The sequence below is a fragment of the Lonchura striata genome, chromosome 5 (genome assembly GCF_046129695.1).
Source record: "Lonchura striata isolate bLonStr1 chromosome 5, bLonStr1.mat, whole genome shotgun sequence".
Lineage (NCBI taxonomy): Eukaryota > Metazoa > Chordata > Aves > Passeriformes > Estrildidae > Lonchura > Lonchura striata.
This window is the reverse complement of record NC_134607.1, coordinates 14,929,716-14,957,637: the sequence shown is the minus strand read 5'-3', so window position 1 is coordinate 14,957,637 and position 27,922 is coordinate 14,929,716. Positions and strand designations below refer to the sequence as shown.

Below are 27,922 nucleotides of genomic sequence, written 5' to 3'. Positions count from 1 at the left end.
GGGTTGCCAAGCATCCTGGGGTAAAAGAGAAGATATTTTTGTGCATTATTTGGTGATCAGCAAGCCTTCAGGATTGTTCTGTGTCACGCCAGGCATGGATACTGGGGTGCACAAATGCTGCAACTCAGTTGAGGTCGAAAAGCACTCCATCTGCTGTGGCCTAATTTGTAACAGAGAACTGTAAAACCCAAAGTAGATATCCCTCCTCCAGTGAAAAGGTCTGCTGTGCTCACTATGGTATGTCCAATACCACAGCAGCAGCAGAGAACTTACTTGAATAAAAGTGGACATAATTTATGATCAGTCAGGCTCTCAAAATTAAAATTACACACAAACTCAAACCCAAGGCTGTTACATTTAAGGATGTTGTATTTGTTCTAATTTGTGTATTCAGCAAATTAGGCCTTTGGCTTTTTTCCTCCATTTGCAGTAAAATATTGCCTTCTTGCAATGAGGGCCTAGGAAAAAAGGCAAAGTGTGAAATTCTGGGGAGCTACTGAACTTCCAATGCCCAGGACTAAGCAGAACACCATCATTAAAGCAAGCAGAAATGGCAATGAGATTTCTGTTTTAAAAGCTAGCATCAAGACACCTGCTGTTACTGAATAACATGTATCAAAGATTTTTTTTACCAAATAAAGGTCATCCTTTCTCTTCAATTGACCTTGTATTTGTAAAAGCAAAATTGGCTTGACTCAATCAAGACTGGCTTTTCACCCCTCTATGCATTAAGGAATTTAACATATATGCAGAGATGAATGGCATTTCCTCAATTTGCAGAAATCCAATGGCCATTTGTGACCCCCTTTTAGTTTGATTCAGGTTAGAGTGATGAGTTGTTGAATCTATCCTTGAGTACCCCTGGTGCTTATCTATCACAGAGCTATTTAAGGCAGAGACATCTTCACCTGCAGCTACCTGGAAAGAGAATCTCCAGTTTCCTATTCCTCTTCCGTCATACACAGCAATTTTATTCTGAATGAAGATTAAAATCAACTTAGAGGAACCTGGGAATTATATTTCAATGCATGCAGGTGCAGTGGCTCTTAAATAGAACTAATAATGCTGTGATGAGTACCTTGTAATTTCTAGAGATGGCACAGTTCATTTGATACAATTAATATGCCATGTAACACAGAAAGAAGCAGTGCCCAGGATGTAGAAGTTGTTACATGCTGAGGGGAGGGAAAATTGGAACAGATTAATCAGAGAATCTGAACAATTAAGGTCATAAAGACTTGTTAAAGTTGTTTAATCTGACCTCCTGCTCAATGCAAGGCCATCTTGATCAGTATTTCAGGTCTGTATTTAAGTTTAGAAAATCTGCATCTCCTCTGCACTTTTTCCAGTTCTGCACCAGCCTCAGAAGAAGATGATTTTTTTTTTCTTATTTGGTCCAGTTAGAATTTCTTTGCAAGCAATTTCGTTGCTTCTAGACCTTTTCCTGTGCATCTCTGGGAGGAGTCTGGCTCCCTTTTATTTCTAAGCTCCCTGCAGGACCCCCCAGAGCCATTTTTCTGGGGCTGAACCTCAGTGTTTCCTCGCAGGGCAGCTACTGCAGCCCCTGGCTGTCACAGTGGCTCTCTGCTGATGCTTTTCCTGCCTGTTGGTGTCCAAAACTACTCTCACAAATACCAAGCTGAGGGGAATGACCACCTCCTTTGACCTGCTCATGACGTGGTTGCCCTGTGCTGGCAGCTGATTCATTCCTGCTTGACTGTGAAGCCTGGGAGGGCAATATGGATAAATACCAGGTTTATGGAGGCAAGCAGATGAAAATGATTGTTCTTGTGGGAAATTATGAGCAGCACATCTCATCCAGGGAATTGACAATTGTGTAAGACTTGGAGGATAAAAATAGAAGTGGCATACAGAGTAAGAAGTGAGTGAGAACCAGCAAGACCTCTTAGGGCTTAGAGATTTTTTTTTTCCCAAATATCTCCGGGCAGGGATCTGAATGCTTTTGGACATATTTAAAAGCTGCGTATGTTGGGTTTGCAAAAAATACCTGTGGATTCTGCTTGGATTTGGTTTGGGTTTTTAAACATTTATTTTATTATTTCCTGCCTCACACCCACATGTGTCTTGTCCATAACAAGGGGTTTATATTCCTGATCAATGAGTACAAGCATGTCATTTTTACAAAACATGCATCAAATGTACAGTAGGTCAATCCTGTTTTGACCACTGGCCATGCATACTGATTATCTGGGGTAACTATTACCCATCAGTCCCAGCAGCTGAGAGTCTGGAAAAGCGGTACATCACTGCTCAAAGCTGTAGTTTCCTCCTTAAATCAGGAGAAAAGGGATTGCAGCTTTTACTAGCAAGATAGATTAAAATTAATCCTCGAGCTAAGAGAAAATTCCTACATATATCTATGTATGTATATATATATCAGTATATATTTTTACATAAAAATTTATATATATATATATGACATATATATATAGATATGTTTCTAGATGATGGTGTTTACCTCCTTCAAAAAGCTTTATGTTCTCAGAGAAGATTCCATAAGTAGAGATATATAGAAATGTTATACAAAATAGCAAGCTTATTCACAGTGACATCATACTATGAAATTGAATATCACTGTGTTGTTTTTACTTTTCATCTTTAGAAGTATCTGTGTTTGTTTTGCAGTATTTATGCTGTGGAATTAATGACATAAATAAAAAAAAATTAGGTAGGAGATTACTAGACATACTTTGTGCTTCAGTTCATTAATATAGAAACCAGTAGTGTTTCTTAAGAAATTAGGTTTGTGTCCCTTGGAAGAAAGCAAAGAAAGCACTGGCATTGAGAATATATAGCAGCATTAAGTCAAATATGTGGTCTTTTTAATGGAACAAAGTCAGAAAAATTTTGCATCTGTTAATGTTGAAGAATCAAAAGTGCAAGTGCATTGCATTACAATGTATTTATTTTTAAGGGCAGCCTTCCTGGAGTAGCTTACTTAGTAGTGTGATGTTACTTAGATCCTTTGCCAGAGATAAATACTTACTCCTCAAGATTTGTTCAATTGCAATTGGAAGGTATCACTTTGCTCAGCACACCAGCTCTGAATTTATTTATAGCTGTGCCCAGATGCACCTGCAGGACCTGACACTGGAAACCAGATTGGGTGTGTGGAACAAGAAAACTTGTCCTCTAACACAGTGCAGGCTGGTGTAAACCCTGGTGCTGTGCAGTGGAGCGAGGTGTCACCCCCACCCCATAGGGAGGGGACTCTGCCCCTCTGCCCCGCTCTGGTGAGGCCCCAGCACAGGAGGACCTGGAGCTGCTGAAGCCAGTCCAGAGGAGGCACCAGGATGAGCAGAGGGACGGACTACTCTGCTGCTAGGAAAGGGTGGGAGAATTGGGATTGTTCTGCCTGGAGAAGAAAAGCTTTGGGGTGAGATCATTGTGGCCTTCAGGTACCTGAAGGGAATCTACGAGAAAGATGGAGAGAGACCCTTTACTGGGGTCCCTCTGGGGTGACAGAACAAGGGGGAATAGCTTCAGACTTAGAGAGTGGTTTAAAAATTCAGTTTAAATTAGATATTAGGGAGAAATTCCTTGCTCTGAGGAAGATGATGCCCTGGCAGAGGTTGCCCAGAAAAGCTGTGATTGCCCCTGGATCCCTGTAAGTGTCCAGGGTCAGGCTGGATGAGGTTCTGAGCAACCTGGGACAGTGCAAGGTGTCCCTGCCCGTGGCAGGGGGTTGGAATGAGGTGGTTTTTGTGGTTTCTTTGAACCCAGGCCATTGTGTGAAACACCAGCCTCTTCCCCTAGCTCTGTGTGCCAACTTGGGAATCTGTGTACCATGGTCACTGGCCTCATGTAGATGTGCCCAGCATGTTTCAAAAGACAACTGCACAACTTTTTAAAGCAGGGGTATCATTGCATGGGAAACAAACTCTTTGCATCTAAGATTACAGCCTGAATTAGTAAGGGAAGACATGAAAAGTGGGAAGGATATTTCTCAGTGTTTTTTCACAACTTCTATTTACCTGAAGAAAGTGTTCATGTTCTCTATGTCCTTGGGGCACTTGCCCCTGTCCCAGTTCCAACATTTGCTGTCTCTCTCCTCAGGGAACCCTTGATGCCATGTGGTTCACCTGCTCTTCCCACATCTCCGTGTGCCTAAGGAGCTGGTCGTAGTAGTGGTCCCTACTCTTTCTGCTCTTCACTCCTTGTCTCATTTGTTTTTTATGCTTTTTCCAAATGAAAAAGTGACTGTTGCACTGTCCAGCTTCCCTCTTGCTCAACATTAGCAGCATTCTACCAGCACGTGTTCCTTTTCCCATATTAGAGCAACCAAACAGATACAACTTTGCTTTGTAGTGACAGTATTGGAAAAATCCAGCTTCCTAATCCTTCTGTATTGATCTTCTCTTGAGTAAGTTGATGGACTGGATTTTGGTTCCATTATATTCCTACATATCTTCCCAGACCTTTTTATCTGGGACTCTAACTCCATGGAGAGAGAAATTTCTTCCAAAAATCAAAGAGGCTGGTTGCTATAGGAGTGTGCATGTGTGTGTGTTCAGTGTGACAGAGCTGGCAAATAATTTCTGAAGAGACCATTACAGGAAAGGCCTTTTGATGGTGTATAGTACAAGAGGATACATAGTATTTTATATACCATAGTATTTTATACATGCAATATGTGCTGAATATGGTGTAAGTGAAAGAGACCACACTTTGATATATGAAAATCCCCTGTGAGTGTGTTTACCAGGTATGATCCCCACTGGATGTGCAAGGGATGTGTTAGCCTCAAGTGACAAAGGTTTAAAAGATGGATAACAGACAGCTAAATTTTAGCCTGTTGTCCAAGAGTGCTGGGGCTTCGGTTTGGACACAATGAATGAAGAAATTCCACTTGCATATCTGTGAACTGCTGGTAAGCTTATGCTGTAAAACATGAGATTTGGTACTAAGGTTGCATGACATTTAAACTCCAGAGGTGTGGTCAGTGGCAGAATAACATGAAATGCAGTATCAGCAACAATTTTCCACAGCTCCACGTTAAAGAATTATATTGAAATGCCACAGCGGTAAGTACTATGGGATGCCAAGTCCATGCTACCTGCTAGAACTGTCATTCTGTCCTTCAGGATGCAATGGCTTCTTTTCAAAGCACATCAAGTTCAGCAGAAGAACAGGAATTCATGGGGTGACTGCAGGACAGAATACTGACCAAAGTGTTTGTCAATAGCTCTTGAAAAAAAGAGCTGGCAGAGGATTCCTGAGAGTCTCCTTCAGCCTGAGCCAGTGAACCAATTCATGCTTATTCCAAACAATTCAGACCATGACAAGAGCTTCAAAGAACAGTCTGAAGACTAACAATTACACTGAACCTGAAGAATTTAGCACTTAGATACATTACAAAGATTAAACTTACTTCTGTATCCAGAGATTTGACCGTGTATCTCTCAAGGGGAAGATATTGGTCACAGTGTCTTTGCAGCCAAGAACAAAATAGTAATTCAAACTAAAAGAAAACAAAACAAAACAAAAATTAGTTACATTCATATTTAATAATGCATTATTTTGGACATTTAAATCTGAAATCTGCTTTTATATTAATTTATTTTTCTCCAAATTCAGACTTGTACTTTAAGATTTTACTGTTCATTAACAGTAAAACAGTTTAACATTTAACTTTTTTTTTTCAGTTTAATTTTACTTTAGTTGTTTGGGGGAAAGATGCAGAGGTAAACAGAGATTCTGCAAAACAAAGTTGTGCATCTGCTCTTGAATCCCTTGCCTAGGAGATGTAATGGATACTAAGGCACCGTATCCAGTATTTTAAGGAGTTGGTCACATTATACAGCACATCTGAAAAATGGCTGTGTCACTATTTACATTGTTCAGAACAAAGGAGTATTCAGAAAATGTCATGGATGATTAAAACAGGAAAAAATGAAATCCATTCCCCATACTGACACTTATTTTCCTTGTGTTCTCACACAAGTTTCATCTTGCAGGCTGTTTAAGCACATGTTTTCTGGGTGACTCACCTCACCCCAGTGGCAGGCTCCAAGACATACCAGGAGTACATATCCAATGCACAAAAGTGTTTCCAGAAACAAAGGCCTTCCATTTTACGTGCCTCATTTCCCATGTCCTCAACATCAGGAGGATATAATTATTAATTCTGTGGGTCTGAGAGGACACATGATTGTTTGAGAAGTCACAGAGACAGTAAAATACCAGTACACAAGGTACAAGTGCAGCTGAAAATCTGAATTTGAACTCTGAAACAAAAAACCACTTTTTTATAAGCAAATAAATAAAGCTGTCTGCTAGAAGAAAAAGAACATCAGAAAAAAAAATGTATACAACAGGCTTTTAAGATATTTCAATCAGCATTTATCTAAAATGTAGGCCATCCTTAAACTCAGCTATAGGTAAAATTAATTGTGTGTCCCATAGAATTCTTGGTTGATTTGATTCTCAAATTGATTTGTTAGGTGTAGGACAACTGCACTGTTCTTATTTGGTTTGTTGGTTATGGTGGACACACAAGTGTGATGGTTGTATCTAACTCTGACAGAAATGTTCTTTGTCACATAAAGTAGGTGCAAGCTGAATGAAGAAAAAACAGGTTCACCCCACCTTATTCCATAAAAAAAAATTAGTCTTCTGAGTGTTACAGTGTTTGGGAAGTTTTTTTCTTTGTTGTTGTTGTTTTTTTGCTTACTTTTCAAGTGTTTATAATTTCTGTGTGATGTGACATCTTTGCAATCCATATAGTTGTAGATTTACCATAAAAAGGAAACCAAATTTTTCAGTCAGTGGAGATAAATCTTACCTATATACCAAAATATCTCTCTGTCCATAATGGGAAAAGAGGATTTCTTTTCTTTGTAGAAGTATTTTACCAGACCCTGGTGCTAGTCCATGGCAGGAAAACAAAGGCTTGAGCAACTTCCTTTCTCTCTTTCCTCATGCACTGAAACTTCTCCCTGAAAGTGTGGTTCTCTTCCACTGGGTCCCTTTCATTTTTGAATGAAGTAGAATGGAAATGAAGATTATCTATGATAAATTTCAATTTATCATACAATGGTTTGTGTTGGAAGGGTGCTTAATGATCTTATATTTCCAACCCCTGCCATGGGCAGGGATGCCACACACTGGACCAGATTACTCAGAGTCTCATCCAGCCTGGCCTTGAACACTTCCACGTTCTAACTAATATATTGTTGCAGCATTATTCCCTGTGAATGCACTCTCTGTAGGTCTTTGAGTGCTGCATTAGGATGAACTCCATCCTCTACTTGAAGTCTTTGGGAAGTCCCTTCCTTCCTGGTCCCTCATGACAATTTTCAAAACAGTGGGGTTTGTGTAACCTTTAGCTAGACCATTAAAATGCACCCAAAAATCCTGGACCTTTTGGAAAGAAAATCACTTTATTTGTGACTGATTTTTCTTTGCCTTATCAAGCCCAAATGAGTACCTCATACATGCTTATTGCTCCTAGGCATGCATAAAATCTACAAGAACAAATGCAGAGTGCCTACCATTTTTATGTATACTGGCTTGGGCTCTGTCAGCTGCTCATTTGCACAGTTACCTGTCTGAGGCTGGCAGGTTTCTGGGAGAGATAAAATGAATAACCTGGCAGTTGTGCTCCTATGTCACACAGTAGCTCCAAATTCTGCTGGTTGGGCCTCTTTATGAACAGAGTAATCCTGACAGTATAGCTAGGGGTTAAAGGGTGAGTGGGTCAGTTTTGTGGAGTTGGGATCGGTTTTGGGGAAAAGGAGAAGGAGAATTAGTCAGGGACACCTCTTCTTCATCACACAGCTCACAGAGATTAAATGTTCTGTGTCACAGCTGTAGATAGGGTGGGATTTGAGGCATGGCACAGCACAGAGCCAGGAGCAGCTGCTGTCATTTTTAGTGGCAGTTCCAGAGCAAACTAAATTAATAACCTGTAATGGTAAGGGCTTCTTTATGAAATTCATCCTTTTGAAATTTATGGGCTGCATAGATAAGGCAGCGGGCGAGATTAATGTAGTATAATGTATACATGAAACACATGAGCTGGATAAAACACATCTTATAGTTGCAACATAGGTAAATAATTTAATATGGAGTATATAATTGTATATATAAGGGAACATATGAACCAAAAATTTAGCTTGGCTTAAAGCATATGGGAAATTGGTGGTAGAGCTGGAAATTGGACCACTTGTGTTAGTCAGAAGATTATTCAGCAAAACCTGAAGGAAGGTTTATTTCTGTATTAGCTTTCATTTTTTTCAGGCAGCATTGCCCTTCTAAATATATCCCTTCAAAAGACAGACCTTTTAAGAATGTCTGCAGATCTGGACTCCCTCAGATTAACTAAGGGCACACATTTCAAAGGGAAGTGGTGTTCATGGGAATTCTCTGCCAGCCACCTAGATCTCAGCTGCAGAAGTAAAGGATAAGTAGTAAAGGAGTTTAAATTTCCTTGAGCCGCCTTCTGTTGTGCTTCAGCTTTGATCTGCCAGGATTACCTTGAGAGGTGAGCAAAGTAGTTAATTTTCCACTTTCACTTGACACTTCCCTTTTCTCTAGGGGCTGCTGAGTTAGTGCCCACTGCCTGCCCAGGTGAACTGAATGCAGCACCAAAACTGGCATTTTCTGGGTGCTGCCTGACTTCACAGACTGTCAGACAAGGGATCCAAGGATTTTTCTTGGCTTCAGCGTAGCTGCCATACAGCTACCACCAGAGGGGTGGGCTTTCTACTCTGGTCACCTACGATGACACCACCTTGACTTTGTCTTTTCTCTGTGGTCCTACAAGAAGTCTCTTGAGCTCCCAGGGAACATTCTTTACATAGTTTTACAAGTTATCTTTCTTCAGCTCTAGATTAAAAACTTTCTTTGTGGGGATGACTACAAAAAGATTTAACTTGGCTTAGGTGACTTCTGCTTTGTTTATAAAGCTAAATATGTTGCCTCCTCGTGTTGTTCTACTCCTTCGTCTTTTGTCTTTGGAGTTATATTTAGGCTTTTGTTTTATTATTAATTAGATACCATCCTTTTGTTCTGCTCTTATCACACCTCAAACAATAGATTCTCAGCCACAGCCAAGGCTTCTGTCTTCTTCAGTAACAAAAATATTTGGCAACAGAGCACAATGTGTGTTTTAAAACAACCATCACATGGAAGCTCTCATGTCCTTGCAATGTTGTCAGCTGTTGCAAAGGACAGAACAGCAGATGGCAAAATGGGCTAGGAAAAATGACTAAGCATGACTTGAGCTGCACTAGGAGGAACAGGAATCAGAATTAATGATGCCCTCCACTCCAGGATCCAGCTTTTTGAAGACTTTTGGCACTGTTATTCTGGTTGTGCCTTGGCACTGGATGAGGCTGGTGCTTGTGCTGTGGCTTTCCTGGAAGGAGGGAAGCAGTGCTAGGGCATGATGGCCAGGGTGTATGAGCCCTGGCACCTCACTCTCAGAGCTGCCTTGCTCTGCTTTAACCCTCAGCTGCAGTGTCCTGTGACAGGGACCATGTACTAGTCTTGTACACCACTTATCTACATCAAACAGCTCACAGGTACCTGCAGACCCACGTGGTCTTGAGCTACAGTGTTTGTTTCCCCTGTGGCAGGAAGCAGAAACCTCTGTGACCAGAAGCAGAAACACTGATCTAAACTGTTTAGATGGTCACAACTATCCTTGAACTGATCAAAGTACTGGTGGTAACCCTCAGGACTCACAACATGTTTTATCTCTCGTAGCAATCTGTGTTCAGTGCAGGGACAATCGTACATCAGGGATGCAAAAAGCCAAGTACAGCTGCTTCCCTGGGCCCAGCCAGACCTGCCACTGTGGCCTGTGCATGGGGCTAGCTGCTTCTGTCCACTCTGCTCCCAAGACACCAAGGGCAGATAAAACAGCATCATGGCGATTTCTAGGAAATGCAATGAGTCAGTTCCTGTTAATGATGAGAGCCCTGTGAGTCAGATCATTAGCACTGATTTCCATTGCTCTTGCTGTTGTTGGGCTTTTTGTTTGTTTTAAAAAAGGGGATATTTTCATTTTATGTCTGTTTTTGCTCTGCAACCACTTTCATGAGGAAACAGGTATTACCTGGTAATTGATCTCTCTTTGCCCATCCTTCCCCAGGAACTTTTGTGCTCATCATCAAGAAAGGCAGTGTATTCAAAGTTGCTAAGTCCCTGCAATGTTAATGAAAACTTTTATCTGGTTAGAGGAAAAAGCCCCTGTTAGTGCTGTGGTGAGAGACGTGCCATAAAGGCAACTCACTCTGTGAGTCACCAGAGAATCCACACCTCTAGATGGCAGGAAAAGCTTCAGAGTTTGCATGTTATATTAGACCTCAAACAGAGACACATCTATTAGAAACTAAAAATAATCCTCGCCGTTGCTCCCAAGAAAACTGATTTTTAATTGTATAAAATCCATCCTTTAAAAGAAGCATTTGTATCTGGCTCTGTAGATTCATATGTTCCCCTCTCTTCAGAGGCATTAAGATTTAAGGTACTCATCAGTGGGAAATACATATAACCTCCCACAGGACTGCAGTCTCTCCTTCAGTACCAACATATTAAAACTAGACTTCTTAAGCATTCATATTAATTAGTCTGTAAGGAACCATTATCAAAATATGGTTTGAATACATAATTATGAGGGTGTGTTGTCTGGCAGGAAAATTAGGGTCTCATCCTGCCTTCTCCCAAGTAAATGGCAGCTTCATTTGTTTTTGTACAAGCAATAGTGAGCCCTGAGGCAGCTGAAATGGGAGACAATTTTCCCTTTCCTTCCTCCCTGGAAGCACTGTCTCACCCTTGCTAAGAAAGCACTTTACCCCTCCTGGGAGGGGAGATAGAAAGCACAGTGTTTGGCAGCTATTATCAATATTCACGCCCAGCTGCAATTCACAGGCCTTATTCCCTGCTGAAATGTGCCATTAGCTGCAGCAGGGCACAGCCCAGAGTGGGACAGACCCCGGGTAGTGCCAGGAAGGAATTCCTGGCTGTCCTCTAGGTGCATCTACTCTCCTGCCACAGGAGAGGACAGCCTGGTTCTTCTTGTGTCAGGGCGGTTTATCTGCTGGTCCTGGTCCTGGGAGAAGGGCTAGCAAAATGTCCTGCATGTGATGCAATAGTTCAAATTTTGCCATTTCACTGAGTTGATAGGCAAAACCTTTCTTTGCCCCCGATAAATGCAGTGCCAGAGCCTGTCAGGATACGGCAATCTATGTGCTAATATTAAAATATCAGTCCCACAGCTCATCTCTGACGAGGATCTCATTTGATCGGGGTTTTGTGTTTGGTCTATTTTGTCCTAAGCAGAAAATAGTATGGTTTAGAAAATGCAGAATGGGACTAAAAAACTGGAATGAAATCCCAGATCTTGTTTGTCTGCCACAGATTTGTTTGGCAGCCCTGGGAGAATATGAGGATATTATTTCCCCATCCCCAATTAATGTCTTGTTTGTAATCTGGTAGAAGTGCTTTCCCTGCTGTTCCCCATCCCAAAGTTTCCCTTCTTGGCTTAGCCACATGCAAAAGCAGTGGTTTATTTGCTAGCACTAGAACACATCCCCTCCTGATCCAGGATTTTTTTCTCTCCTGCAGTTCCTATCTCTCCCATTGGCTGCAGCAAATTTCCACTGTGTTGAGAATGATGCCTCAGGATTTAGCTTTTATATTTTTCAGATTCTGTGCTGCTTTTGTGTGCACTTCTGGGCTTCACATTAGGCGATGGTGAGCTCTCTTCACAGAGCAGGGAGACAAAATAATTCCTTCTCTAGCTGGGGACCAAGGACAAATAATCCAAATCTCAGGCCCAGGAGCACAAACAACGTGGGCTGGGGAGATAAAAATAAGCAGGATGGGACTTCATGGGCTGAAGTTGGAATTGGACAATGAACCCCAACATGCAAATGAAGCAGAACTGATCAAAGTGAGAGACCCCATGAGCGCTCGTGCATTTTGGGACCATTTTGGTTCATCTTGGGTGTAGCCTTGGCTGGGCTCTTGTGCTGCCCAAGGTGGATCCATGGAGGAGATCCTTTTAATAAATCCCTACTTAATCTATAACTCTGTCTAGCCTCTGTTCTAGGGCAGCCTTCCCAAGGCATCAGCAAGACATCTGCAACAGATTTCCGTTTCACACTTCGTGCTGGTATAACTGGTCAGGTGTGCTAAAAACACCATAATGAGGTTTTTCAGTCATGAGGTTTAACAGCTCTTGTTGAGAACAGGCAGGCTCAGAGGTGGAAATCTCTCAGAGTTGCACATAACCTGGACAGTGGCAGTATAGGCCTCCCATTGGTGTCTTGCTGTAACCCCAACAACATCAATGACCCTGGTGCTGGTTGGACACTAAAGGCTGGACTGAAATTCCTCCTTTATTTTTACCAAACAGCTGTTGCATATCAGTAAGAGTGCAGGTCAGTTATTGTTTAGAGAAAACTGGATCTATAACAGGGCAGGCATTCAATGAGATTTCAGAATTTCCTTCTAGGTGCTTTGTTATTCTCTTTTTTGCATCTAATTACTTCTAAATATCTGGCCTTCAGTCACTGACCATTTGAACTGAATTATTGCTTGTGAGCAAGTGGAGAGGAAAGGAGAACCTTATCAAGTTAGCAGCCTTTTAACACTCAAACATCACCCTTTTTTATTAGAATTTCCCCCACTTAAATGTTCTGATGGCTTTTAGGAGAACAAGAAGTTGAAATACATCAGGAGCTGAGGGGAAAAGTTATTCTCACCTCCCTCTAAATGTTGTATATACTTGGGATTTCAAAAGTGTCCCAAGACGAACAGTGCCAAAAGCTTTAGTTTGGCTGAGATACATTTAGTTAGAAACAAATTCCCAAGCCTTGGATATTTTCACCAACTTCCACCTCTTTGTAAGCAATATTCTTTCTGTGGAAGTAACCAGCTAACAATCCTTGCAAAACAAACATTCTCTAATTAGATTTAGTGAAGTCAGGACTGCATATTGATGATATGCTCAATAAACTGTTTTAACCTGGGACCTTTAGCAGAGAATTTGATCATGGCAGTGATTGTTTAACTAGAAATGCCATCCGAAATGCAAGCATGTGGCTATAGTGACTGTACCTAGCCACTAGAGAGAGACATTATCCCATGTAGTAAAGTGAAATGTTTCACTTGCTGTCGTGGTTTTACCCCAGATGGCAACTAAGTTCTACACAGCCCCTCACTCACTGTCCTCTGTGGGATGAAGAAGAAAATGGGAAGGGTCAAAGTGAGAAAACTCCCAAGTTTGGATAGAAACAGTTTAATAGGTAAAGCAATAGCTGTGCACACAAGCAAAGCAAAACAAAGAATTAATTCCCTGCTTTCCACAGACAGGCAGGTGCTCAGCCATCTCCAGGACAGCAGGGCTCCATCACACATGACAGTGAATTGGGAAGACAAACACCAACACTGCAAACCTCCCCCTCTTCTTCTTCCTCAGCTTTACGTGCTAAGCATGATCCATATGGTCTGGGGTATCCCTCTGATCATTTGGGGTCAGCTGTCCTGGCTGTGTCCCCTCCCAACACCCTGGCACCCCCAGCCTCCTCGCTGGTGGGTGAGGGGCAGGAAAGGCCTTGGCTCTGTAAAACATCCCTGTGTTACCAACATTGCTTCCAGCACAATTCCAAACCGCAGTCCCACACCAGCCACTATGAAGAAACTGAACACTCCTACGAAGTTAAGTTAACTCAAACCCAGCAAACTTCCACATGTCCTCGAGCAAAGTGTCCTGTCCAGCTGATCAAACCTGGGGAGCTGTGGCCCATGGTGGCATCACAGGCTGCAAGTCCAAGGAGGCAATTCCAAAACACTGCAGCAATGATGGGGGGAAGGTGTTACATTTACATTTCTGTATTTTCAATCAAATCTGTACGCTTGCAGCTAGGGAGGTAGTGGGTTAACTCTTCTCAGATGGAGCAGGGCAGTGCTGATCAAGCCCATGCAGGTAACTTCTTGCAGTGTGACACTTAGGCAAACAGATTTTTGGGGCTTTACAGAAAGATCGAGAGGGAGATTGTACAGAACTATTGCAAAACCTTCAGCTCCAGAGAGCCTTGCTTAGACCAGGTGTGTTTTAATCGCAGACACGAGAGTGCTGGTGCACTGTGCTGCCAGCAGCCACCCCGGAGGCTGCACCAGGGTCTGAGTGGTTAATGCGAGCTGCTCACCCCGAGATTAACAGGTGCTCGTGTGCTCGGAAAGGAGAACCGGGCAGACTGGAAACTGTCGAGAGCAGATAGCGGAAAGGTCCATAAAAACAGCGCTACACCCGGGCTGATAACTGCGCGCTCGGATGATGCCCGCGGGTCAGAAGCTGCGCTCCTGTTGGTAAAGCCTGCCGAGGCATTCGAGCTCCCAAGCACTGGAGGATCAGGTTAAAGTAACAGTGCTGGGAAACGTGGGAAGTCTGGCCGTGCCACAAACGCGTCTGGGTACAAGCCCGGCTTGTGCTGTGAATAAGCGGGGTGGCGGCTGAAGGGCGCCGGGTATTTAACCCCGGTGATTTTCTGCAGGCAGGGGCCAGCTCTGAGCCCCAGAGGAATTCCTGGAGAGGGGACTAAGCACCGCCCTGCTGTTTTGATCTTTCACAGAGTACCGAGCAAGGATCTGCTATTAGGATCAAGTGGTCATTTCCTCCGTGATTAGTTTTCTTTTAATGCAGGCGAGGAATAGCATTGTACTCGTGCGCGCTGTTATTCGGGGAGCCCTACCGTTCTCCTTTTTGCTAACACGAAAACACTAGATAACACGTATTTAATTTATGACTTCGAATTATTTTATATCAGCTCTTAAATGTTGAGTTAGAACTTACATTAGTATCTTTGTTTGCACCTGCACTTACTCTCGATTTCTCAAAATAGAGTAGAGGTTCGCTTGTGAAAATCCCGTTAAATTTCATAGGCTGATTTGAAAATCTCGGTAGTAGCAGTTTAAAATCCTCTGAAGGTGCGGGTTCAGCTGTATGCAAACATGCGAGGAGAAGTCTCGGTCTGGGTTTCCACTAGGACTTAACTAGGTGCACGATGAAAGTAAGCATTCAGTTTTTGTCTTGCAAATTAGCCAGCACTCAACTGAGGGGAGTCCTCAATCATTATGCAAATAATAAACGGGTAAAATCCCCTTTTCTTTTTATATAGCAGCACACCCTTTAGCGCATCCTCGGAATTAATCAGTTTTAAGGATTGATTACTGTAAGGTGCCACAATCTGCTTGCATTAAAATATTAAAATGAAATCCCTTAAAAACCCCTTTTTAAAAAGCTAACCAAGCCTGGATTGCAGGCAGGGGTATTTCCTGACCAGCTGTGTTGGTTCCGAGAAGCTTTTCTAGAATCTGGCATGACACTTTCTAGCATCTTACAAGTGTTCAACATTTATGTTTCTACCACATTTTCTGCATACTGGAAAATTACCTGTACACATGAACATTTAAATGAAAAAAAAGTATGTTATTAATACTCCTGTATTATAGAATGGTGATACCTGTGCAAGCAGCACTTGAAAATCTGTAAATCGATAGAGAGTTTTGAGGGTATACACAGTGAAAAAATATGTAATTATATACATTCAACTACCATCTTAATGGTTGATATTAATCCTCTAAAATGAGAAACATGAGAAAAAGCCATCCTCAGTTTTCATGGGAAGAAAGGGGGGAAAAAAGGGTCCAAGACAGATTCACAGAAAAAATTTTCTGCTTCTCCTCAATTTTGCAAAAGGGACAAGGAGAGGTGTCCCTGCTCCTCCTGTCAGCAGCTGTCCCACTCTAGAGCAGCACAGCACATTGCTATTTGCATTTGCAATAGGGATCCACCATCCCACTCTAAAATTCAGCGAGTCCAGACTGCTGTACAAAGGGAGTAGGAAGAGCTTGAAAGAACTGTATGGAGACTTGAGCTTGGCTGTGAGGGGGCTTCAGTTTTGCCCTGAAGGACAGTTATTTAAGAAGGAAAATTATTGTCCCATTGTGGCAAATTTGTGGCATTGCCTCTCTACCACCTAATTCTAACTTAATTTGGATTGTGCACAGGCACAACATGATTAACCTTACATTGCAGAAAAGACCTTATTAAAGCTTTTCTTTCATATTTGTCATTCTGCTTAATGAACTAAAAGTATTTTCTGCTCTCACCCCAACACAGACAACGTTAGGTCAGTGACCTTTTAGTAGTATGCCTAAAGAGTTATTGACTCTTTTCATTTTGATATGGAGACGAGGTAGTGATGAAAGAGTGGTTGTCTGCAATACAAGAATTCCTGATGAGGACAAGGAGCACACGATGTGCTTGCTGTGTCTAGGGTGGTTTTAGTCTCTGTGTGAGGATGGGGATTTTGGGAAGCCAGGTGCTGTGTGCTTACACACTCATGCTATGTATATAGACTTTAATAACTAAACATTGCTGCTGAGTATGCATTTCAACTTTGAGGAACTCAGGGTTAAGTATTTTCACTAGTTTGAAAGTGGGGAAGCCAAGATGGGAGAAAGCCAATGGTTGGAATGAGGCCAGAGGTCCTGGCTAGCTCAGGACTGTGAGGCTCAGAGTTCTGTGTTTAGACCATGAAACCACAGCCCTGTGCAACAATAACAAGTTGCAGTCCATTCCTATTTGTGGAGAAAAATGAGACCATTCAAATAACTCAACAGTCCCTTTCTCTGCAGTGGGAATGCATCCCTTCCAAAGGTGTGTCAGAGGAAATTAAGGTCTCCTAAGTTTACACCCTAAGTTATGCATCCTTTTTTTTGTCTGTTGATTGCACTGTTTCAGCACCCATATTCTAAAGGAGTTTGAAACTGATGGGACTGTTTATTGAAAGGAAACTTCTCAGGGTGGCTCAGCTTAATTGTGTTCTCACTGGAGTGAAACAGGATGCTTGGCCCAAACCTGATTTCCTTCATTTCACCCCGTTCTATTCCCAGCACTTTTCCTGCATCCTGAAGTAAAACATCAGTGATGCTGCATTTTTCTGAGCACAGGCCATTTGAAGGGATGCACAATCAAGGAAATTTTCATTTATTGATCTTGGAGGAATTGGGGATGCCCGTGTCTTACCGTAGGCAATTATTTGGAGCCACTTTTCCACTTTTCCTAGTTTCCACTAGAGGGGTTACATGTTCTAGTTCAGAGCACTGCATCAGCTCAGGATAAGATGGAGCTACTTCTTGTCCACCTATATTTTTAACTGCTACAGTTAATTCACAAATACAATAATGAGCTGACAGTACTAGGGCTGGAGGCCTTAATAATCATTACAAAAATCATTAATTATCAGGAAATTAGAGAAGTGTCTGTTAAGTGGTTAAATTTGCAACCTTCTGTCCACAAATAAGAAATCCAAACGCTTGCCTGAATCATAGCTAGCTTCCCACACATTGCTTATAAGCTATATCTTGTTTATTTCTGCATATATTACTCTCAGTAAATGATTAGATTTGTCACCCATGACCCAGTATGCTGTTTGCAATTATTTCTTTTATTAAATTAATCACCACATTTTTGCTTTGAGAAATTATGTATGATATCTATCGACGCACGCATGTGTATGAGTGTATGTGAGCACATGAACTTCCCTGATTGCCTTTCCTCTTGTAGAGCAAATTAAAAATAACAGGCATTAAATCTGGCAGAGTTACACTGACAGGGAAACCAACTCAGAGAGAGGGGGGAAATTGCTATATAAAGTTTTTTCTTTTGTATTTTAACTATTTCTACTTACGTATTGAATTTTAATGATCTGGACAGTCTAATCTTCACTAGCAGATGTATAAACACTTGTGGCTCTAAGATTTAAGGGTGCTGGTGTGGACTGCACTCAGCTTTGCTTTTTCCACCTCCCACGTCTTGTGGATGTGCCTGTGTTGGGGATATCTGCAGACATATGGGCCCTCACCATATCCTTGGCACTTTGTGCAGCACTAATACTACCCAGATAACTGCTTTGCAGAATCAGATCCTTTGTGAATTACTTACTGGGAGAAAGAAATTCACATGGATTGCCACTTTTTACTGGGGAATATAAAGCCTCTCCTTTCTGCAATGACAATTGAAGTAGCTCATTTTCTAGGGAAACTAAACCTTATGGTATATATAGAAATAGGGCTTTCATCAGTTTAGGCCACTGTAAAGTTGGGGTTTTCTTTTTGTTGTTGTTGTTGTTTATTCTCTTTTCTTTTAATAAAAACATTCCTATTTTTGTTTAGTTTCCTTGTAATCTTTTAGATATTTCATCATATCAGATTTCTGTTCTGTCTTGTGCCTTATTTTTCATTGTAATGCTTTCTCTGTCTTATCTGAACATGATTTCTTCTGAGCAGAATTCAGCCCAAACAGCTTCTGAGCTGAATTTAGAGATCCATTGTATTTGAGCGGGTTCAAAATGAGACAGAAATACTCACTATTAATCTGTTATATTTCTGAGGTGTTAATTAGTTTGCCACCTCTTGTTTGCCACCCAGTTCAAACTGGCAACCCGAATGCTATGAGAAATTCTTTTAATAATCTTCTAAGAAAATGATATGGAGTAATTTACTTCTGCAACAAGTAACTTGCTTCGGGAAGGGGATCACTGACACCAAGAGAGTTGTGATAATGCGGGTTTCAAACCACAAACACTTCAGCTCATAAAGAAACCAGAATGAAAAGACAAAGTTTAAACACCCTTTTAGATTTTGTTACTTTTGTCTGTAAATACGTAGTGTTCTTTATCCACACGCAAAGGGTGGGTTGGAGCCTCTGGTAGGTACACACACAAATTCCTTTCTTGACTTTTCTACTTTGCTCCTTTCTTAAGGAACAATGAGCTCAGGGTCACGGGGTTTTACATCACCTCAGAGATGATCTGCTCCGTTCCACCTTGCTGCAAAGCAACAAGGCAGAGGTGGGAGGGAAGGGATCTCTGGAAGGAGGAGTACGTGCTGGGCCCTCCCTGACACACCAGTGAACCTGGGGTTTGAAGTTCTACATTATTTTGTCTTCCACGCTGCCTGGGCTCCTTCCAAGCCCACTAACAAAGGTTCGAAGAAAGGATTCAAAACACCACGAGGGAGGGAAATATCTTTGCTAAAGACTCAAATGGGTTTTTGGTGCGTTGCCAGGTGTGCAGGGGAGGCTGCCCGGCGCTGATGCAGCTGCCCAGCTGTGCCCACAGATGCCACCGCTTCCCCAGCTCCTGGGCACAGCCTGGGGAGGGCACCGGGGACATCCCATCTGGAAAAAGGCTCCTGTGGGCATGAGCTAAGGTTTTCTCTTAAAGTTTTTTCTTGGCTAACTCCCTCCCCTCTCTTCCCGACCAAAAATATGGTTCGCCACAAATGAAAGGACTGTTGGTGAAAAATCTATGGGTTGCAGACAGAGAGAGATGATCTGAGGAGAGATTATTTTCTCTCTTTATAGAAGCAAAAGAACCTCTGGGGGTGAGCTGTCTTGTCTTTAGAAATAAAATCAGCAGGAGAACTCTGCAACCCATAGAGCTGTATTCAGGTTTGATATTCAATTCAAATATTCACCTGAAATTCTGTAAGATGTTGCTTCCTCTTTTGGATTTAGTGGAGGCTGCTATGACAGTTTTGGTAATGGGTTTCCTTGTAAAATCCCAAATCAAAACACTTCATTTTGGCCTAAAGTCTGCAACACAAGGATTTGGCACATCATTCAGTTTATAGTTGGAACAATTTACCCGTGTTCTCTGTCAGAGGAAGACACTGTCTGTCCTGTCTAGAAGCCTCCCAGTTGCACAAAACCTGTGGGGTGAGTTCTTAGAGAGAAGCACATGGGACCTCCAGCTGTCACCCTGCCAGGTAGTGCTAACACCAGCCCGTGGCACCTTCCTGCAGAGGGATGTCTGGGAAACACCTCTCCTTTTAGCATTAAAAACATCAGTAGCCAAGAACACACCTGAGGAAGGCCAGTTAGCATCATTAGGTATTTGTGCAGTCCCACATCCCACCAAACACAGCTGCCAAGATGATAATCACTTCTAGCCAGTGATATTTTTCATGAATGTCACACTTCGAGCAGGGCGTATTTTATGATCTTCCCTCATCTGTCTCTCAGAAACTGGTTATGATCAACTGGTACTAGCACAACTAATCTAAACAGCCAAGGATCTTTCAAATAGTTTCACCTACTTCAGTTGTTGTTTTTAAGAGCAGGGATTTTAAGGCCAGAGGAGTTGTCGTGCCTCACTGCAGTTCGCACAGGCATCAATGCCAGAGATGCAGCTGGAGCTGAGCAGGAACCCTGTTGGTTAATTTCTTAGGCTGGGTTTTCCTCTGTACTTACCTTAAGTGTTTTTCCTCCTCCCTTTTCTGTCTGACATCCTTTCCTAGAACTTTGCTAATCTCAGGATTAGGCAAGGGAGCATATTTTCAGTCACAGGATGCTCACATGCTTCATGGACCAGGGTGAACTCGAGCTCCATTGCACACTTGTTGCCTGACACACAAGCACTTGGCTGAGCACTGATCATCAGGGGATTGATTACACCAAGAGGGGTGAAGATGAGCTTGTGAATCACAGTGACAAGCAAGGCTGCATTTACCACCTCTGTGGAATAAATGTATCAAAAAAAAAAAAGGACAAAAATTTCAAAAATTACAAATAAAAAAAAATTCCTTCAAAAATGAGATTCATCTCTGTGCATTGTTCTCTGATGGGCTGTGGCGCCATGGAAATGGGAATCCTGCCACTTGTCAGCAAGCTGCTTTTTAGGAAAAGAGTGGACGAAGAGGGTAAACAGGTGGTAGGGGAAGGTAACATGAGAGTAGGAGGGTGATTAGTTTTCAGTGCCATTCCAACTATTCAGCCAATAAATAGATTGTAACTATGAACAAAGAGAGATGAAATTGGTAAAGATAGCTTTTCCAGCTCTGAGGTGTTTCAGGAAGTGCTAGATGTTCCTGAGTAAAAATGTTCTTCCCTGCTATAAAACAAAGACTAATATTTAATTATTCTGAAAGCCTTGAAAAGTCCCAAAAGCCTGGGAGCAGCTACATACTGTAAGCAGTGTTAAAATGACTGATGACTGATGCTCTTCAGGACTCCTTTGTGTCTTCCTTGGTGCCTCTTCCTCTTGTCCCATGCCTGATGTTGACCTTCCTCCCTCCTTCCCCGTTGTCCCTCAGTGTCTGCTTCCCTATGGATATTAGTTATTTCACAGTCACTTTTCTTTCTGAAAACCTCCTTACTCAAAAAGGAAACTTATTCATTTATTAACTCATGAAGGCATGAAGGCCTTCACTGTGAAAGTGTCAGTTTGAATCTATGAAAGAGAAAAGGTAATTCCAGATAGAAACAGCTGGTGTCTGGGTGAGAAGGACTTCAAGAATATTATAGTTGGAGAGTCCTTGCTGTGAACTCCTGGATTTGCTCTTTGTCTGCAGGCCTGGCTTCTAATCCCTGCCCTGGATTTACAAATACCAGCTCTGCTCCTGGTTTGGAGAATGAATACAATAGGGTTTTAGTGCAGATTTCATTCAGAACAAAAGTCCATACTAGAGACCTTTGTTTTTTTCCAAACTTTTTGGTTTGTTTTGAATTCAGTTAAAAGACAAAAATGCAAACACCCCCCACCCCCCACACACACTAATTCAGAGACTTGTAATTGGTCTGGCAAGTTCTTAGTGATGTTTTTTGGGGATTTTTTGATTTGTCTAATGGATAATTTTCTGCAAGTCCCAGAGTACCACTCGACTTCTTGTTTCTATTTTGATTTCATCCTCATGGCCTGCCATCTTCTCTCCTGGCCCTCTTTCCTGCTTTGGCTCTTCTGCACAGGGCCTTGAACCTGGTGGCAGCAGGAGGCTGAACCTCAGGTTTCCCTGCCCAGGAGCTCTCCCTGTATTCCAGAACATTCTGGGGCTGTCTGGTGCTCAGCCATAGCCTGTGAGCTCCTCACCTGCAGCAGAAGGTCACAACAGTTGTTTCAGTTACCTGGCCAGAAAGGAAAATCAGCCCACCTAAACCAATCCCACTGAAAAGCTCTTTTTTACTAGTGAAACTTCATCAATAGCAGCTCTTCACATAAAAATTTGCAGAAAGACATCATTGGTTTACTCATCTCTTACTTTATTTTGCCTGAAGATAAGCAGTTCTATCAAAATAGAAAAAAAGAAAAAAGAAGGATTAAAAAATATTTTCCTGAATGACCTTAATTTTTTGGCAAAAGACTTGCAGCCAAGTCTTATGTTTCAGAATGACTAAGAGTGAATGGATGGTGGGACACCTGTTCTTGAAAGCTTTCATGTTCTGCTGTGTGAACTAGGGAAGCTGGATCACCAGTCACATGGCATATGTTTAAAAATATTATTGAAATGAAACTCCTTTAAAAAATAGCATGTAAGCCTGCAGCATAAGTGTTTGGGTTTTGTCTGGGTAGTTTGTTTGGTTTTGGGTTGTTTTTAATTTTTTTTTTTTTTTTGTGAGTGTAGGCACATACATTTTCTTTGTGGGTTTTGTTGGGGTTTTTTGGTGGCTGAAACTGAGCTCCAGTGAAGCAATTTAGGGGCACCTATAAGTGCTATTGACTTTCAGTCAGATAGCAGGTATATAATTGCTTTTTGAATAGTTTTGAATATGTTGACAACTAGGATCAATGTATCCAGCATGTGTGCTAAGTTTCGCTCGTCTGCTTTGGATTTTTTGGAAGCTGAAATCAGCATGCTGAAGTGTTTTAGGAATATTTGTGTCTATGAATGGATGTGCTGAGATTTGACTCTTGCTGGGTTCAGCATATGAGACTTCTGAAAGGTTTGCACAGCCTTGTGTGTTGATATATTTGTGCTGCTTCATGTTGCTGATATCTGGAAATTCCTAATACTGTATATAATTCTTGTTCATGTAATATTAAGTCACATTTCTGATTTAAATGAATAAATTACATGAAGCTGCAAAGTTCCACAAATTAGCTGTGCAGTCTAAAATACCCTGATGTAAATCTTGGAATATTGATTTCATGTTTCTTTTATTGCAGACTATTTTCTTACACCAGATAAGCACATGAAAACAGTGAGAAAGTAGTGTTTGTTGTGTTGTTTTCTCTCATGCTATTATTTATAATTTCTAATGCCATGTTTTACATCCTGTTTCACAACAAGAGTCAGATACTCTTGTTTAACTGTTGAGAAAGTCTGAGCAGTTTGATCCCAAATAAGGGCAGCTCTGACTAGATGCACTAAGAAAATAAAAGGCAAAACCCACTCTCCTCTCTTGGATGCAACCTGACTGCCAGAGCAGTTCTCACAGTACCACACAGATAGCTAGGTTCATTTTGGAGCATCCAGCTGTGAGGTGACACACTTAATGCATCAGTAATCCGATCCAGTATAGCAAATCTTTGGGGCCTGATTCTCTGTGCCTCTCACCTTGTGCAGTCATTTGTAGTGAGCAGCCTGAATGCCCACACACTGGAAAAAGCAGAACAGAAAATATTTTGCACTGCTTAGCCTTCACTGCAGACCTGTAGCCACGTGAGCAGGTGCGTCAGGTAAAGCAGGCTTTGAGTTCTTATGAAAATTTTATTTATATGCCGTTGGGTTTTTTTGTTTGTTTGTTTTTAAGTAAAATATTTGACCATTCCAGACAGTGATTTTATGAGCATTCCTATAGGATACATCCAGAGCAATGGAATATGCACACATAGAAAGGTGTGCAGGTTTAACAGTCAGCACATACCAGGAGAAGTCCTAAACCCAAGTCCTTCCTTAGAAATCCAGACGTTGCCAGTTTTCCTAACCCAGCAATCATTCACAAAGAGAGCTCCAACGCCAATTTTAAATCAATGATTGCCCTGTTACGAACACAAACAACATCTCTTTGCAGTGCAACCTCCTCTCCTTTTTGTTTTTATGATAGTAATTTAAGGATATTAGGAGCTGTGTTATGCCACAAAAGATGGCAGTGCAAGAAAACAGCTTTATATGAGAAATGCTGTAGCAAAAATTGTATATGCTCTCTGATTTTTTTCAAACAATGAGCAGAAATTCAGAGAACAAACTTCGTACTAAGAAAGAATATTTTTTGGTAGGAAATTTAGTCATTTTCTACTTCATTTTGTTTGGTTTTGCTATGTTTGTTTGCTTTTTTTCAGGGTACTATTTATTGCATACATGCTGGAGAATAATCCTACAGCAATGTGCTAAATTTTAAACAAGGTCACACAATTTTTTTTCCACATTTATTTTAATATTAATTACTGCATCTAAATACCTATTAAAAAAACTCTATCAAGCACAAAGCTTGATTATATTGAAAATCAGAGGCTTTTGGCAATGACGGGAAAGTGAGTCATTTTTTTCTGTCCTTTTATGGTGATTTTTTTTCTTTTGTTTTCGTTTCAGGAGCACTGTAGAGATAATAATCTTAATAAAACAGTATATACAAATCCCTGTTCCTGTGCTACTGATAAGACACTAAGTGTTCAGTCTTGCTAAAACTTACTCACAGGAACTGGCCGCTATTTTCAGAAGCCACAGATTATTTTGATTACCTCCCTTTTTCAGTCAATCACCCATTTTAGAAAATGTGGCTAGATGTAAAAACTGAAAGGCACCTGCTTTGGGAAAGGTCTATGCCACAATTTTTTGGTCACCTTTTAGAGCACCTGAAACTCTTGGAAATCACTCTGAAAACTTTGTTGAAGCCTTGGTTTGAGTTTGAAGGGCACACTGTGCAAAGCCTGGATTACTTGATGGTCTGGAAGTTCCACGTCTGCACTGCCCCTGATGCCTTGGGAAGGCTGCCCTAGAACAGAGGCTGGACAGAGTTACAGAATAAAGCAGGGATTTATTAAAAGGATCTCCTCCATGGATCCACCTTGGGCAGCACAAGAGCCCAGCCAAGGCTACACCCAAGATGAACCAAAATGGTCCCAAAATGCACGAGCGCTCACGGGGTCTCTCACTTTGATCAGTTCTGCTCCATTTGCACATTGGAGTTCATTGTCCAATTCCAGCTTCAGCCCATGAAGTCCCATCCTGCTTGTTTTTCCTCTTTTCAACCCAGGTTGTTTATGCTCCTGGGCCTGAGATTTGGATCATTTGTCCTTGGTCCCCAGCTGGATAAGGAATTATTTTGTCTCCCTGCTCTGTGAAGAGAGCTCACCATCGCCTAATGTGAAGCCCAGAAGTGCACACAAAAGCAGCACAGAATCTGAAAAATATAAAAGCTAAATCCTGAGGCATCATCCTAATCATGTGCCCTCATTAATTAGTCCTGAATGACCCTCACTCAGCCATGCAAGATATGTTCCTGCTGGTGCCCACACCTAGGCAAGCATCACCACATGGTTTCTCATCCTGCAAGGGCTTGGTCCAAACGACGCTCCATGGAAAACACATTAATTAATTACCCCAGTGGTGGGGTAAGCAGCCAAGAAGGAAAGGGGACAGCCAGAATATATGCATGAGACCTCCAGCTGTGATCCTGGGTGTGTTCTCTCACTTCTGGCAGGCACAAAATGAAGTTAAGTTTTGTGTCTTAATCCTCTCCTGTATCACAACCTGTGATTTTGGGATGCTGCCTCTTGGTGGGGAATTCCGGTATCAATCCTGGTGTCATGCTATTCTATTAGGGCAAAGTTGGAGAGGCTTAAATGTTTGTAGCACCACAGAGTCAGGGGTGGGCTAAGAAGCTGGATTTGGAAACTGAATATATGAGAATATATATATTTATCTCTTGGAATGATGGAAAGCTTTTGATCATGTTCAGTGTGGACTAAGCCTGAAATTAAAAAATACATCCGGAACTTTGCCACTGGATTTGTGCCTAGGAAAGAAGCAAACCTAAATGAAGTCTTGTGGGGTTTAGGTCCTTCTCCTTTTTCCTGGGAAAGGGTTGAGGGGTGGGCTTCAGATGTGAGCTCATTGTAAAAGAGAGATCAGGGAAGATCTGCCCTAAATTGTAGCTTTGTAATCCCTGAGCTGGGCCCACTTAACTGCTTGACATGTGAAAATATTGTATTAATGAAGTTCCAGCCTGTTTCTTAAATCCATTCTTGTGACTGTCTTTATTCATCTGCATGTCCTGACAGATTATGATTATTTTTATATATACAAGTAATCTCATTGAAATCTATGTGTTACCACTGGTAGCGTGATGGATGATTGTGGCTCATGCCTTTAATCCATTATTGAAGCCGAAAGCTGTTTACAGATTCTTGTAATACTTAATTTTTGCTCAGCATGGACAACTTAAAGCAAGTATCTTAACTTTTTCAGCTGGCTTCCTTTTCTCTTTATCATCCCATGTGCCTGCAGTAGTTTAAATTATAGAACATCACACTGACATTTAATTTCATCAACATTTCCTGTTTCTTTTAGATTTTGTATGCACCTTCTACTAAAAATAAATAAATTCCTTATTTAGTTAATAGGCCCTAAATGTGGGACCCAAACTGCCAGTTGCTCTGCTGAGACATGATTCTATGATTTAATTTCAGGAATCAGCTAACAAGAAACTGGAGAGAGCGCCCTATTCAGGGGTGTGACGGCAATATGTTTTATGTTCCCTAGGAAGTTATTTTAATGTCTTTTTGAAATATTATAGATGGGATTCTCTATTGCCTCTGGGAGAACAGAGACAAGAGCTGCATAGAACCACATTGCTTAATTTAAGCAACAGAGGCTTTTCCTACTGGCAGAAATCAGTGCAAGCATCACCCTGATTTTATTATGGAGGAGCAGATAAGGCATGCTGAATGTAAAAGATGAGAGTGGTGCTTGGACTGATTGGGACCATGTAAGGGTGTTCTTGTGCTGATGCTCCTTGATAGGAAAACAGATGTTTATAAGTTCCTAAGGGTTTTTTTCATTTTGATATGGCTTTAAGGTTATCTCAGTACCTCAATAATTGGATTACTCTGGCACAAAGATAATGTTGTTTTATAGGACTTGGGCTTTGCTGTTCAATGCTGTCATTTATACCTCTGAGATGTAGCAACAAACCATTTCCATGTGAGAAAGGTGGCATTTTACTGCAGCTCTTGTGAAAATGAGTGTGCCAAGACTCAATGGAGTAGAAAACTGGAGCTATGAATTTTCTAGGAGGATGAGGCAGGAAGCAGCTTGTGAATAGTGGCAGTGAAGGGAAAAAGCCAGGGAAAACTAAAGACAGATTAGCTCTGTGTGAGCAGAGAGATCTCTCTGTAAAATTTTTTTTTTCCTTAGAATCATACATAAAACTTTAACTTGCATGTTCAGGGGTGGGTGGGGGAAACCAACATAAAGCTGTGCATAAAACACCTTCACAAATTGATTTTTAGGTGCACACTGCTCACTGTAAAGAGGTGTGATACCTTTCATTTCAACACAGCCGTGTTCCATGAACATGAGAACAGTACCAGGCTCAGGCCATGCTTCCCTGATGCTGGGAAACTGAGAGTTAGCCAGAGCTTTGCAAATTGTAAACTTAAAATAGCTGGCAATTTTTACACAGTAGCTTACCTTTCACTGGGTAAGTTGCACTGAAAATTTTCTTTTGTGCTTTCTTTAGTTATTCAGGGTAGAAAAGTGGCTTGAAGCTGTACTCCCAGCTGTGTCCAGCCCATGTGTGCTAACATTCAACATCCTGTGCACTCAAATATGCAGAGCTAAATAAGGAGATGTCTTTAGGTTCTACTGAAAAGCATTTGGTTGACTGAAAATGTTGAAATGAGTCAATGCAGAAATGGCAACATCCTTCCTTTAAATAAATAAATAATCCCCCCCCCCCGAATTAATTATTTGCAATACATAGTAAAAATTAAATGACTATTGGCATTCACAATTGTTTAAAAAAGTATTTGGAAATAGGATGCTGGAGTCTTTGAGGAATGAAATACCCTCATTATTCTAGACAAACTCAAATGCAGCTGCAAGCAGTCCAGTGGGCTTTTTTCCTTCCTTTTTTTTTTTTTTTTTTTTTTTTTTTTGTAAT

The 27,922-nt window shown here is 41.4% G+C and overlaps 1 long non-coding RNA gene across 1 annotated transcript; it reads right to left on the bottom strand.

Annotated features, from left to right (window-relative positions):
• On the bottom strand, positions 1 to 27,911 carry LOC110482622 (uncharacterized). Its single transcript, XR_002467441.2, has 4 exons — positions 27,451 to 27,911; positions 6,012 to 6,156; positions 5,393 to 5,482; positions 1 to 15 (listed from the first exon to the last, which is right to left on the bottom strand). It is a non-coding gene; the product is annotated as an uncharacterized LOC110482622 (long non-coding RNA).
• Positions 27,912 to 27,922: the final 11 nt, after the last annotated feature.